The sequence below is a fragment of the Oryx dammah genome, unplaced genomic scaffold (genome assembly GCF_014754425.2).
Source record: "Oryx dammah isolate SB20612 unplaced genomic scaffold, SCBI_Odam_1.1 HiC_scaffold_29, whole genome shotgun sequence".
NCBI lineage: Eukaryota > Metazoa > Chordata > Mammalia > Artiodactyla > Bovidae > Oryx > Oryx dammah.
The window spans coordinates 44,849,889-44,862,642 of record NW_024070213.1 but is presented as its reverse complement, the minus strand read 5'-3'; the positions used below and the strand labels follow the sequence as shown (position 1 = coordinate 44,862,642).

The following is a 12,754-nucleotide window of genomic DNA, read 5'->3' as shown; positions in this document are numbered from 1 at the left end:
TGTCACCCAGCTTATTTAACTTATACTCAGAGTACATCATGAGAAGCGCTGGGCTGGATGAAGCACAAGCTGGAATCAAGATTGCCGGGAGAAATATCAGTAACCTCAGATAGGCAGACGGAGAAGACAGTGGCACCCCACTCCAGTACTCTTGCCTGGAAAATCCCATGGACGGAGAAGCCTGATAGGCTGCAGTCCATGGGGTTGCTAAGAGTCGGACACGACTGAGCGACTTCACTTTCCCTTTTCACTTTCATGCATTGGAGAAGGAAATGGCAACCCACTCCAGTGTTCTTGCCTGGAGAATCCCAGGGACGGGGGAGCCTGATGGGCTGCCGTACATGGGGTCGCACAGAGTCGGACATGACTGAAACCACTTAGCAGCAGATAGGCAGATGACATCACCCTTATGGCAGAAAGCAAAGAACTATAGAGCCTCTTAGTGAAAGTGAAAGAGGAGAGTGAAAAAGTTGGCTTTAAAACTCCACATTCAGAAAACTAAGATCAAGATATCTGGTCCCATCACTTCATGGCAAATAGATGGGGAAACAGTGGAAATAGTGACAGACTTTATTTTAGGGGGCTCCAAAATCATTGCAGATAGTGACTGCAGCCATGAAATTAAAAGATGCTTGCTCCTTGGAAGAAAAGTTATGACCAACCTAGATAGCATATTAAGAAGCAGAGACATCACTTTGCCAGCAAAGGTCTGTCTAGTCAAAGCTATGGTTTTTCTAGTAGTCATATATGTATGTGAGAGTTGGACAATAAAGAAAGTTGAGTGCTGAACAATTGATGCTTTTGAACTGTGGTGTTGGAGAAGACTCTTGAGAGTCCCTTGGACAGCAAGGACACCCAACCAGTTCATCCTAAAGGAAATCAGTCCTGAATATTCATTGGAAGGACTGAGGCTGAGGCTGAAACTCCAATACTTTAACCACCTGATGCAAAGAACTGATTCATTGGAAAAGATCCTGATTCTAGGAAAGATTGAAGGCAGGAGTGGAAGGGGATGACAGAGGATGAGATGATCAGATGGCATCACCAACTCAATGGACATGAGTTTAAGTAAACCCCAGGAGTTGGTGATGGACAGCAAGGCCTAGTGTGCTGCAGTTCATGGGGTCGCTGAGAGTCGGACATGACTGAGCAACTGAACTGAACTGAACTGAACTGATAAGAAAGTGACTTCTTTTCTTTTCTTTGGCCTCAACACATGCCTTGCAGGATCTTAGTTCCCCAACCTGGGCCCGGGAATGAAATTGTGGAGTCCTAATGACTAGACTGTCAGAGAATCCCTGAAAATGATCAGTTTTTAGTAATACATAATAAGGTACGTTGGGATAAAATGCCATAGCGCCTGAGGTTTGCTTTCAGGTATTTCAGCAGGAAAAAGGAAAAACTACTGATAAAGCAAATGCAGCAAACAAGGTAATTATGATGAATATATGAGAAGTCATTGTACTGTATCTCAACTTTTTTGTATGTTCAAGTTTGATATATAATTTTTTTTTTGGCCTCACTGTATATGGTATCCCAGTTCCCCAAAAAGGGATCAAACCCTTGCCCCTTGCAGCAGAAGCATAGACTCTTAACCATTGGACCACCGGGGAAGTCTCCGTTCAAACTTTTTATAATTATTATCTTAAACCTGGCCACCCTTTTATGACCTCCATAAAACCAAGAACTCCACATTAAACATACAAGATTGAGCAAAACTGTGTTGAAAATACAAGCAGCTCTGAGCTGAGGGTGTTTTCCCCGAAGGTCTGCCCCGGCTTCCCTCTCCATCCTTTCCTACTCATGTGCTCTGAGTCTGCCATCCTCAGGCATACCTAGTTCCCCAAATAGACCACACTCGTTCATGCCCCACCTCAACAAGCTTTTGTGTTTCCTGCATATTTACCTGGTGGTTTTGTCCAACACTGTCCTTGAAGCCATCCATCTGGTCTACCTTCAAACTTCAGCTCAAGCGTCAAATCTTCAATGAGGACTTCCCTGATCCTATTTGCTTTGTAGAATGTACCCTCCCTCTCTAGAGCTCCCATTGAGTCTTCTGCACCATGCTGACTATTCTAGTATGTATCACAATGTATCAGAATTGTCTCCTTATCTGATTTCCCCACCAGGCTAACAGCTTCTGGAGAAAATAAGATTTCTCATTCATCTCTGTATCCAGTGATTAACACAGGGTTTGGCACACAGTCAGTGTTAAATAAATGTTTATTGAATAAATAAATGAGTGAAAAAATCTATCCATCCAATTTCAATCTGTTGATCAGAAAGAGATGAGCCCTGGGAAAGAGTCAGCTCACTAAGTGATTCTGCAACCCAGCCTTGCCCTCCCCCTACCATCTGAGTCTCCCTTGGTCTAAGTACAGGATCATTGCAAATCCCAATAAAGGAAAGACTCCAGGACGCTGATACTAAGATAAAGCACTAAGTGTCATTCCTTCATATAGCTCAGAAATAAGCACCAAAAACCATTCTTCAAGAAGAACTGCAGAAATTGTCTTAGAATTGATCTTGGAAAGGACAGCTTCATTGACAGCTACCATATTCTGTGCAGGGAAGGGCTCAGAATAATAGAGCTATGAGATAGGAAGGAGGATTTAGGCTCAATATCATAAAGAAGGCTGAGTGACAAAGAATTGATGCTTTTGAATTGTGGTGCTGGAGAAGACTGTTGAAAGTCCCTTGGACAGCAAGGAGATCCAACCAGTCAATCCTATAGGAAATCAACCCTGAATAGTCATTAGAAGACTGATGCTGAAGCAGAAGCTCCAATATTTTGACCACCTGATGCAAGAAGCCAACTCACTGGAAAAGACTCAGTTGATTGGAAAAGACCTTGATGCTGGGAAAGATTGACGGCAGGAGGAGAAGGGGATGACAGAGAATGAGATGGTTGGATGACACCACCTACTCAATGAACCTGAGTCTGAGGAAACTCTGGGAGATAGTGAAGGACAGGGAAGCCTGGTGTGCTGCAGTCTATGGGGTCACAAAGAGTCAGACACAACTTAGCAACTGAACAGCTGCAACAATTGGGAAGAACTTTCTTGAGGGAAGTTCCCCATTTTCTAAAGAAGTTCCCCATTTATCCAAAAGCCAGTGATTATTTACCAGTCACCTACAGCTCCAGGTGTTGCATTACTCTCAGGAACACTATAGAAAGTTAATTACCCTTGGAAATGATATGCTGGATAAGCCAAGGCAAAGTCTGAGTGATTCCAAGAATACTGCAGAAAGGGTCTACATTGAAAGGACCCCTTCCAATTGGACGAGACAATCTCTAAAACTCCTTCCAAATAGCAGAACTGTTTTTCTTGTCCTGATGCTCCTTTCCCAGTTACAAATTTCATGTAGGACTAGAGGCTTCCAGGGATCATCTAGGAAGACTGGAAAAGGAAACACATGTCTTCTATCAAAGAATGCAAACTTGAGACTTCCCTGTTTGTCCAGGGAAGACTATGTGCTTCCAGCACAAGGGGTGCAGGTTTGATCCCTAGTCAGGGAACTAAGATTCCACATGTGACACAGCCAAAACAATATTTTTAATTAAAATTTTTTTTAAAAAGAATGTAAACTTTATCATATCTCAACAAAGGGAGATGGAGGGAGGGAAGTGCAACAAAGTGAGAGAAGGAAAGAAGGGAGAACTTTGGGAACAAGAACCCAGACAGGCAGTCTGAACAGCAGATCCACAGGGCAAGGGCAGAAGAGGCCAGAAATTAAGGTCACTGGTATCCACCAGGTGAGAGATGACAGTGGGAATTGTGGACATGGACCTGGAAAAAGCTGGGGAAAGCAATGCAAATTTGAGAAAGCAAGAGCCATGAGCCTTTGGTCTGCCATTATATTCAGAAATTGGCACATAAGAGAGACTCAATGCAAAGCTGAATAAATAGTAATGGAAGTGGATGGCGGGGGACAAAAGTAACAGGGTCATTATAGCAGGGAGGGTTGGGCTAAGGGGAGCTTTATGTATATGAAAGACAGGAAGAGTATAAGAAATAAGGAGAAAGGAGCTTCAAGAAGTTTTGCTATGCCTTTTGATGCCAGTTTCTTTTATTTTCTCAAGAGGATTGCAATAAAAAATTAAATTGCCTGTTCAATTACTTTTGGATTCTGGACTGATCATTCTTTGCATGGGATTCCCATTGAGAACAGAGAAAAAGTGGCCTACAATTTATATGAGTGATGATGTTTTTAACCTCATAGGAGGCCATAGCATTAGTCAATCAGCAATGATATCTTTGAGATGCCAGTCTTATGCAAAATGAGAATGCTGTAGAATTCGCTCGACACACTGCAAACTTAAAAGTCATCCCTGAGATTCATTGATCCCCAGGCAGCTTGTTGTCTGGTCTTGTTAGATTGTCCAAATTTCCTTTTTGTGTTTTATTCATGACCTAGCTAAGGAAGGACACACTTACTGACAGGCGGTAAGATAGGATGTACAGAGTGGAGAGAGCACCAACAAGATTTGTTGTGTCTGGTTTTGATCAGCAGTGACATGTACAGTATCTTGTGATACAGGAGGCCCCAAGAGTTCATGCAGCACACTCTGTCCAAGGCATCAGGAGACGAAGTCTTGGATGGATTTGCAGCAGAAGTTAGATTTTTTTAAATATATATTTATTTATTTGACTGTTCTGCATCTTAGTTGCAGCACGTGGGATCTTCAATCTTATTCAAAATCTGCAGCATGCAGGATTTTTAGCTGCAGCATGTGAGATCTAGTTCCCTGACCAGGGATCAAACCCAGACCCCCTGCATTGGGAACACAGAATCTTAGCCACTGGACCACCTGGGAAATCCCACAACAAAGTTAGATTTGCTGCAGACACCTGGGTTCAGACTCCACAGTGGGTCAGTGGGCCACTGGGTTAGGTGACCTCGCCACCAGTGGGCATGGAAAACACCCTTGCCCTTGCATGGTTCTCCTGCCACTGAGAGCTGTATCTCCACCATTCCAACTAAGAAACCACAACCTTCAACATTTTCTGCCACTTCAATACAAAATATTACCTGAATTAATTCATACAAAAGTCCCAAGAGTTAGCCATAATTGACCTAAGCCCACACATCTAGTAAATGGAGAAACATGGTTCTTAGACCCAGTTTTCCAATGGCTCTGTTATGGACTGAATGTTTGTGTTCTCCAAAATTTGTATGTTGAAGCCCTAATCCCCACTGTGACTGTATTCAGAGAGGGGGCCTTGAGGGAAGTAATTAAGGTTAAATTAGGTCATAAGGGTGAAGCCCTAATCCTACAGCAGTGGTATCCTTTATAAGAAGAGGAAGAGGCATCAACGAGAAAGACGTCACTGATATCTCTTCCTCTGTCTCCCCACCTGCTCAGAGAAAAGGTCATACGAGGATACAGCAAGAAGGCAGCCACCAGCACACCAGGAAGAGAATGCTCGTTAAGAAACAAAATCAGCCAGAACCTTGATCGCTGGCTTCTAGCTTCCAGACCTGTGAGAAAATAATTGTTGTTCAAGTCAACAGTCTGTGGTCCATTGTTCTGACATCCCGAGCAGACTAAGACAGACACCAGCACCTTCCTAAAGTGCCCCACCACCTACCCTTCACTCTGAACTTTGTTCATCCTGCTTCCCTGCTCTTAGGTCCCTTTCCTGGCTTAGATGCACTAGAAGCACTCAAATCTCCCAACAAGCATCACCCACTCCATCAAACCATTCTTAACACTTCTGACGCTGGCCCTACACAGACATCAGCAAAAGACGTTTATTGAGCACTAAGTGTCACCAGGCAGTCTGTCATGTGTGTGTCATTTAAACCTCCTATCCACTATTTCTATCCACTTTATCAAATAGGCATTATTTCTATCCACTTTACAGATGAGGAAACTGAGGGTAAGTATCTTGCCCAAGTAAATGGCAGGACTCAGATTCGAATCCTAGCAGTCTGATGCCAGAGCCTGTGACCTTGCCAAATCTCACAGCACATGAATATCTGATCACCTGACCTGTTTATTATTTCATCTCCTCCCACTAGACTGTAAGCTCTGCAGGGGCTGGACCTTGTCGATCCATCTCTGCATCTCTGTGCCTCCAATGCCCAGCATAATGCCTGGTGCATCTTGGGCCTCACAGAGGCTTGGGGAATGAATGATCAAATGAACGAATGAGTGCCTCAACCTCACACTGGTAGCCACCTGTCACAGTGATCAGAAGATGCGCAGTCCCTCTGACTGCAGTTATTAACAAAGAACCTCAGTGTGTGATAATGAAAGTTACAGCGTGTGCCCGTCTGTCCACACAGCCTTCCTCTGTCTCCATGCAGGCACGTCTGAGTGAACAGATAACTCACACGGAGATTTACTTAAAAGGCATTTAACTCAGCTCACACGTCTCTGGACCAAGCTTATTACTTGCCGTAATCTATTCCCTGAATTACCATTTGATTTCCAGCGCAGAGAGATGGCGGTGAGTTGGTAGGTTTTTTGCCCAGCCCCCCCCCCCCCATCAGTTGAGTTACTGTCTGCTTTTGTGGAATAAATCACTATAAATTGAGTAACCAGCGCTCTAAAATGGGGAAATATATTCTCAATGCTATATGGGCAGCTGACAACATTATGGAAATACACAAAGTGTATGTCCGAGTTTATGGGGAAGGTGATGAGTTGTGACGGATGTTGGGAGAAGGGTGGGGGTGGGGGTGGCCTCAGCTCATGACAGGCTTTTCCTCCAGTGCAACTGGGTTCAGCCTCTAGTGAGGGGTTTTGGAAGTAAAATGCCAGGGAGGGCTGAGGTATGATGATAAACAAGGGGGCTGATTGCTGGACAAACCAACTTGGGAAATAAAATAAAACCATCCAAGTAGGGACAGTATTGGGGACACTGTTGGTGCCCTATTCCGGGTCAGAAAGATGCCCTGGAAAAGGGAATGGTTACCCACTCCAGGATTCCTGCCTGGGAAATACCATAGGCAAGACGAGCCTGGCAGGCTGCAGCCCACAGGGTTGCAAAGAGTCGGGCAGGACTGAAGCAACCAACACTAACACACAGATAGCTCTTACCTGTCCTGTGTGCCCATCTCTCAGTTGCGAGATGCCTTGATTATAAAGGCTACGTGTGCAAACTCTCTTTGGAAGCCCGCCCTTGGGCTACTGGAGTAGCTTTGCTACTCTGCAGCGTCCCACCCCAGACCAGAGGCTGCTCTCTGGTGTGACACTATGAAAGACTAACATCTTGCTCTGAGTGGGGAAGTGCTCTGAGGTTTCATATCCACTCCAGAGCTTCCTACAGACCACGATGGGGTTTCTCCCGACGTCTCTCGCCTGCACCCTGGCTTCCTCCCCTTCCCTGTCCACTTTTCCTAGCTTACAGGTTTCTCCAGGGAGCATCTCCTTAATAAACCATGTGGATACAAAGGCTGATCTCAGTGTCTGCCTCTGGGAAAGGACACAGGATTTGCAGTCGGGAGCCTTCCACCAATCACGAGCGTCTGCGGCAGTGGAACGTGGGAAAGCCAGGAGCTGATGGGGCAGCAATGTCCAGGGGAACAGAATAGGAGTGGAGGGCAGCAGGGGGGTTCCCAGAAAATCTATCCAATGTCTGGCAAAGGGTCAGTTCCATCAGCCAGTCCAAAGGTCAGGAAGGCATGTGATGACACTCCCAGGCAACCAGACCTTCCCTGACTCCCCTTTCCTTCTTCCCTCCACATTCCCCTGTCCAGTGCTCCACAGTCCCAGAGGAGCCAGAAATAACAGCTATCCGTGAGAAGAAAAGAGAAGGACCATCCCCTTCCCAGAGCCAGAGCCCTGTCTGCAATCCAGCTGGATGGGGGAGAGAGAGGGAGGTGACTTACCTTGGAAACCCATTGAAGTGTTAATATTGAATAGATTTAGACTGGATGCATGTAAGTGAATGCATGCTCAGTTGTGCTCAACTCTTTGCAACCCCATGGACTTTAACCCACTAGGCTTCTCTGTCCATGGGATTCTCCAGAATACTGGAGTGGGTTGCTATTTCCTATTCCAGGGGATCCTCTCAACCCAGGGATCAAACCCGGTCTCCTGTAGCTCCTGCACTAGTGGGCAGATTCTTACCACTGAGCCACCTGGGAAGCTCAGACTGCACATTCCAATTTCTGAACCAAGGCTCTATTTTGTACTTAAAGTGACCATAGGGGTTTCCCTTGCCTCAGCTGACCTGCAGAGCCATAAGGGACCACCAGAGTTTTCCTCCAGGGCAGGGAAGGGACAAAGCCAAATTTAGAGGGATAGGGAGAGACAATAATAAAGTGACTTTTAGGATTACACCTCACAAGTCCTGAATGTTGAACAGGGGTCCTGAATCGAACCAGGGTCTCCTGCGTTGCAGGTGGATTCTTTACCAACTGAGCTATCAGGGAAGCCCATTTGACACACCAGGACACATCTACTAGACATTTGCCATAAGTATTACCCTTGCATTTGTACTGTAATTGATTTGCTGGAGATAATGGTTTCTTATACCCCTAAGACAGACATACTGTCAATGGGAACACTCTGGTGAGAATGGAGACAGAAAGGTCAATTCAGAGGCTGCTGGGCTGAGGGATGATATAACAGAGGCCAAGAATGTCTACCTGAAGCCATTTGCATCCCTCTTTCTCCTGCTTCTCTCTCCTATAGAGCCTGGAAAATGAAATCCCCCTGCAGCCAGAGGGATTCACGTGACACAGTCTGGCCAATGAGACATAGATGGAAGAGAGGGACTCCCTTCCCAAATAAAAAGACAAAGGCTCTCAATTAGAAGTGATAGCCCAGAATGTGGATGTGATGCTTGGAGAAGCAGCAGCTATATTGTGATTATGAGAACCAGTACCAACACTGAAGATGGCGGAAGAGAAAAAGCAGGAGGAGCCAGGGTCCCTGCTGACATCCTTGGGCTTCTGTTCCAGTCCTGAACTGCCTGTCCCAAACTTCCTTTTGCACATGAGAAACACACCCTTTACCTTTTAAAGCCACTGCAACAGAGCTTCCCAGTACTCAATCCTAGCTGATGTGAATGATGAGGGTTTGACATAGAGAAGCTGTAGAGAGACAGAAAGGGAAAATGTGGGAGACGCATAGGAGATATAATTGATAAGACTTGACACCTGACTGGACACGAGAGGAGGAGGGAATCAGGGATGAAAAGTTACTGTTTTTCCCTAGATAAGGAATAAAGAAGTAGAAACAGATTTTAATGGACAGAAGTAAAACCATCATCATTTAACAAGCTGCTAAGAACCGAATCATCTCCCCCTAAAATTCCTATGTTGAACCAATGTGATGATGCTTGGAGCTGACGCCTTTAATTATCTTCTAAGTTATCTCTTTAGGAGATAGTTAAGTTTACATGAAGTCATGAGGGTAGAGCCCTCATGATTCAACTAGTGGCCTTATAAGAGGGGGAGGGCACACCAGTGCTCCCTTCCTGCCATATGAGGACCAAACAGAAGGCAACTGTCTGCAAACCAAGAAGAGGTCTCTCACCCGGAGGCACAAGATGAGGGCAGAGGAGGAAGGGGGCAGAAGTAGAGAAATAAAAAGTCAGATGGGAGGCAGGAGAGGGGAAAAAAGGAGAGAGAAGAGGGAGAGAATTGAGAATGAATCTCTGACTGGAAGGAAGGAGCCTCAGATGAATTCTAGATCTCATCCTCCCACCTCTGAAGTTGAGAAACTGAGACCCAAAGAGGAGAAAGAGGAAAAGATAAAATCAGTGGCACTGGTGGATGTCCGCCCCTCGTTTATTCACTCAACAAACATGTACAGACAGCTTACCGTGTGCTACAGACCAGGAATCAGGGTCAAATCAAATACGGCAGAGTCCCCGAGGGGACACCCTCGTCCCATGGAGAGAGACTCTCTGTGCTGCTCATGAGCATCAGTGTCACAAAGCTCCCAGCCCTTAATTATTAACGTATTTGCAAGAGTTGGAAAAAATAAAATAAAATAATAAAATTTTAAAAAGAGTTGGAGTAAATTCACAGTTGGAGGGGTCTGAAGCTTATTGAGAAAATCCTATCATGGAAAAATAATATAAAATTATGAATGCAAAACTGCGTACAAAAGTAGAAGGGGTTTGTGCAAGTGAGAGACCCAGAAGCTGAAGCGTTTGGGGCTTTAATAGCAATTCTACTCGGACCACACCTAAGCTGGAAAGTGGGCACCAATACTTCTAAATTGGGCCAGCAGTGCCCTCTAGTGGACATGTGGAGGAACGCCTCAGAGAGCCCCAAAGCTCCGACTCCACTACCAACAAAGCCAGGCAGGCCAGTTTCACCGTTGGATCCCAGAAGTTTGTCATCACCTCCACCTACGGACCCCCGAATTGTGTAATTATTACTAGAGGCTCAGAGATAAGCACCTAATGTACAGTTTCCTGTAGTTGAGTCTGACGCAAGTAACTTTACACTTCTGAGTTTCAATCTCCTTTCCTGAAAATAATATGTATCTGAATATGATTAAATTAAATGTCTACTTCCAGGGTGGTTCTAAGATTAAATAACATGAGCCGGCGGGCCTAGAGCCTGTGCTCCACAACAAGAGAAGCCACCGCAATAAGTCCAAGCATCACAACCAGAGAGTAATCCCCACTTGCTGCAACTAGAGAAACCGCGCAGGTAGCAATGAAGACTCAGCACAACCCAAAAAAAAAGAACAAGGACAGGCTGTTCTATAATCACAGTTCAATGATCAAAAACAGACACTTAACATAAATGCAATAAATGTTATTATCAACTCCACAAATCCTATTCCAGTTTTACCAACTCTCCCAATGCATCCAGTTTCATCACTTCATGTCAAATAGATGGGGGGAGAGTGGAAACTGTGACAAATTTTACCTTCTTGGGCTCCAAAATCACCACAGATGGTGACTGCAGCCACGAAATTAAAAGACTCCTTGGAAGAAAAGCTATGACAAATCTAGACAGCACATTAAAAAGCAGAGACAACGGTGCATGTAGTCAAAGCTATGGTTTTTCCAGTGGTCATGTAGGGATGTGAAAACTGGGCCATAAAGAAGGCTGCGCATCAAAAAATTGATGCTTTCAAACTGTGGTGCTGGAGAAGACTCTTGAGAGTCTCTTGGACTGCAAGGAGATCCAACGTTCAATCGTAAAGGAAATCAGTCCTGAATATTAATTGGAAGGACTGATGCTGAAGCTCCAATACTTTGGCTATCTGATGTGAAGAACTGACTCATTGGAAAAGACCCTGATGCTGGGAAAGATTGAAGGCAGGAGGAGAAGGGGATGACAGAGGCTGAGATGGTTGGATGGTGTCACTGACTTGGTGGACGAGTTTGAGGAAGCTCCAGGAGTTGGTGATGGACAGGGAGGCCTGGCATACTGCAGTCCACGGGGTTGCAAAGAGTCAGACACAACTTAGCAACTGAAGAGCAATACAAAAGGAAATCCAGGATTATGCATGACATTCAATTGTTACATCTTTTTGTCCCCATGAATTTGAGCCAGTTTCTCAATCTCATGTGCATTCATGCACGTGCGTACTTTACAACACTGGCTTTTTTTTTTTTTTAAGACTTTTTTTAGAGCTTTTTTATGCTTGCAACAAAATTGAGAGGGCGGCACAGAGATTTCCCAGGCATTGACATTTTTAAGAGGATGGGCTAAAATTGTAGAACATTTTTCATTTTGGATTTGTCTGATGTTTCCTCGTAATTAGATTTGGGTTGTGCATCTTTGGTAAAAATAACACGAGAGTGATGTTTTCTTCTCAGTGCCTTGTATTGGGAAGCACATGATGTCAAGTTGTCCGTTTGCTGGCGATGTTATCTTTGATGCCTGGCTAAAGTGGCCTTTGCCAGGTTGCCCCAGTAATGTTGCTGGGTTTTCCTTTGTAAATAATAAGTACCTTGTGGAGAGCTAATTTGAGGTTGTGTAACATCCATGACCCCCCAACTTTACCCACTATGTCCGCATCCTTTGTCCACTCTCATCTCAGTTGTAACTATAATAGTTCCCAAATAATGATTGTCTAATGCCATCTTGTTTTCTGTTTATTTGGTTTTTCTCATAAGGCAGAGCTTTCTCTTCTAGCCCATTTTTTAATTTATGTATTACCTTTACCAGTGGACTCAGTGATTCTTCCTTTATTATGGGGTCGTAACTTGCTACGATGCTGTGCCATACTGTGCTTAGTCACTCAGTTGTGTCCGACTCTTTGTGACCCCGTGGACTGCAGCCCACCAGGCTTCCCTCTCCATGGGGATTCTCCAGGCAAGACTACTGGAGTGGGTTGCCATGCCCTCCTCCAGCGAATCTGCTCCCTGTGGTTTATTTTCATCCTCAAATGATGCCACCAATTTGGCCAGGAAGAAAGACTGGGTGATGAGTGGGTTTGGGGGCTGGTGAGAATAAAGTATATTTTTAAAGTCACAGGAAGACAGTGCTCAGCAAGCACCTGGGATTTAGAGCCAGACTGGAAAGTAATAGGATGTCATCCTTCCCATTAGCATTTTATTTATCTGTAGCCACAGGAATAAGGAAGAGAACTCTGATCCCTTCCCTCTGTAGTTTAAAGTCATTAAAACATGTCTTACAGACTGGGTAGCGCCAGCTGGAGCTTGGTTGCTGGGAAGGAAGATGCTGGGAGGAAGCTCACCTTCCAGTGAGGGGCTGGGAACTGAGAAGCATGAGGATGAACCAATGACTAAACTCTGGCCTGAGATTCTGTCCTTGAGGAGAGGTGATGGTCCAGCCACCTGGCACTGTGGGTGTGCCAGGG

The 12,754-nt window shown here is 45.0% G+C and overlaps 1 long non-coding RNA gene across 1 annotated transcript; it reads left to right on the top strand.

The window, feature by feature from the left end:
• Positions 1 to 491: 491 nt before the first annotated feature.
• On the top strand, positions 492 to 10,909 carry LOC120858597. Its single transcript, XR_005719906.1, has 2 exons — positions 492 to 551; positions 10,825 to 10,909. It is a non-coding gene; the product is annotated as an uncharacterized LOC120858597 (long non-coding RNA).
• Positions 10,910 to 12,754: the final 1,845 nt, after the last annotated feature.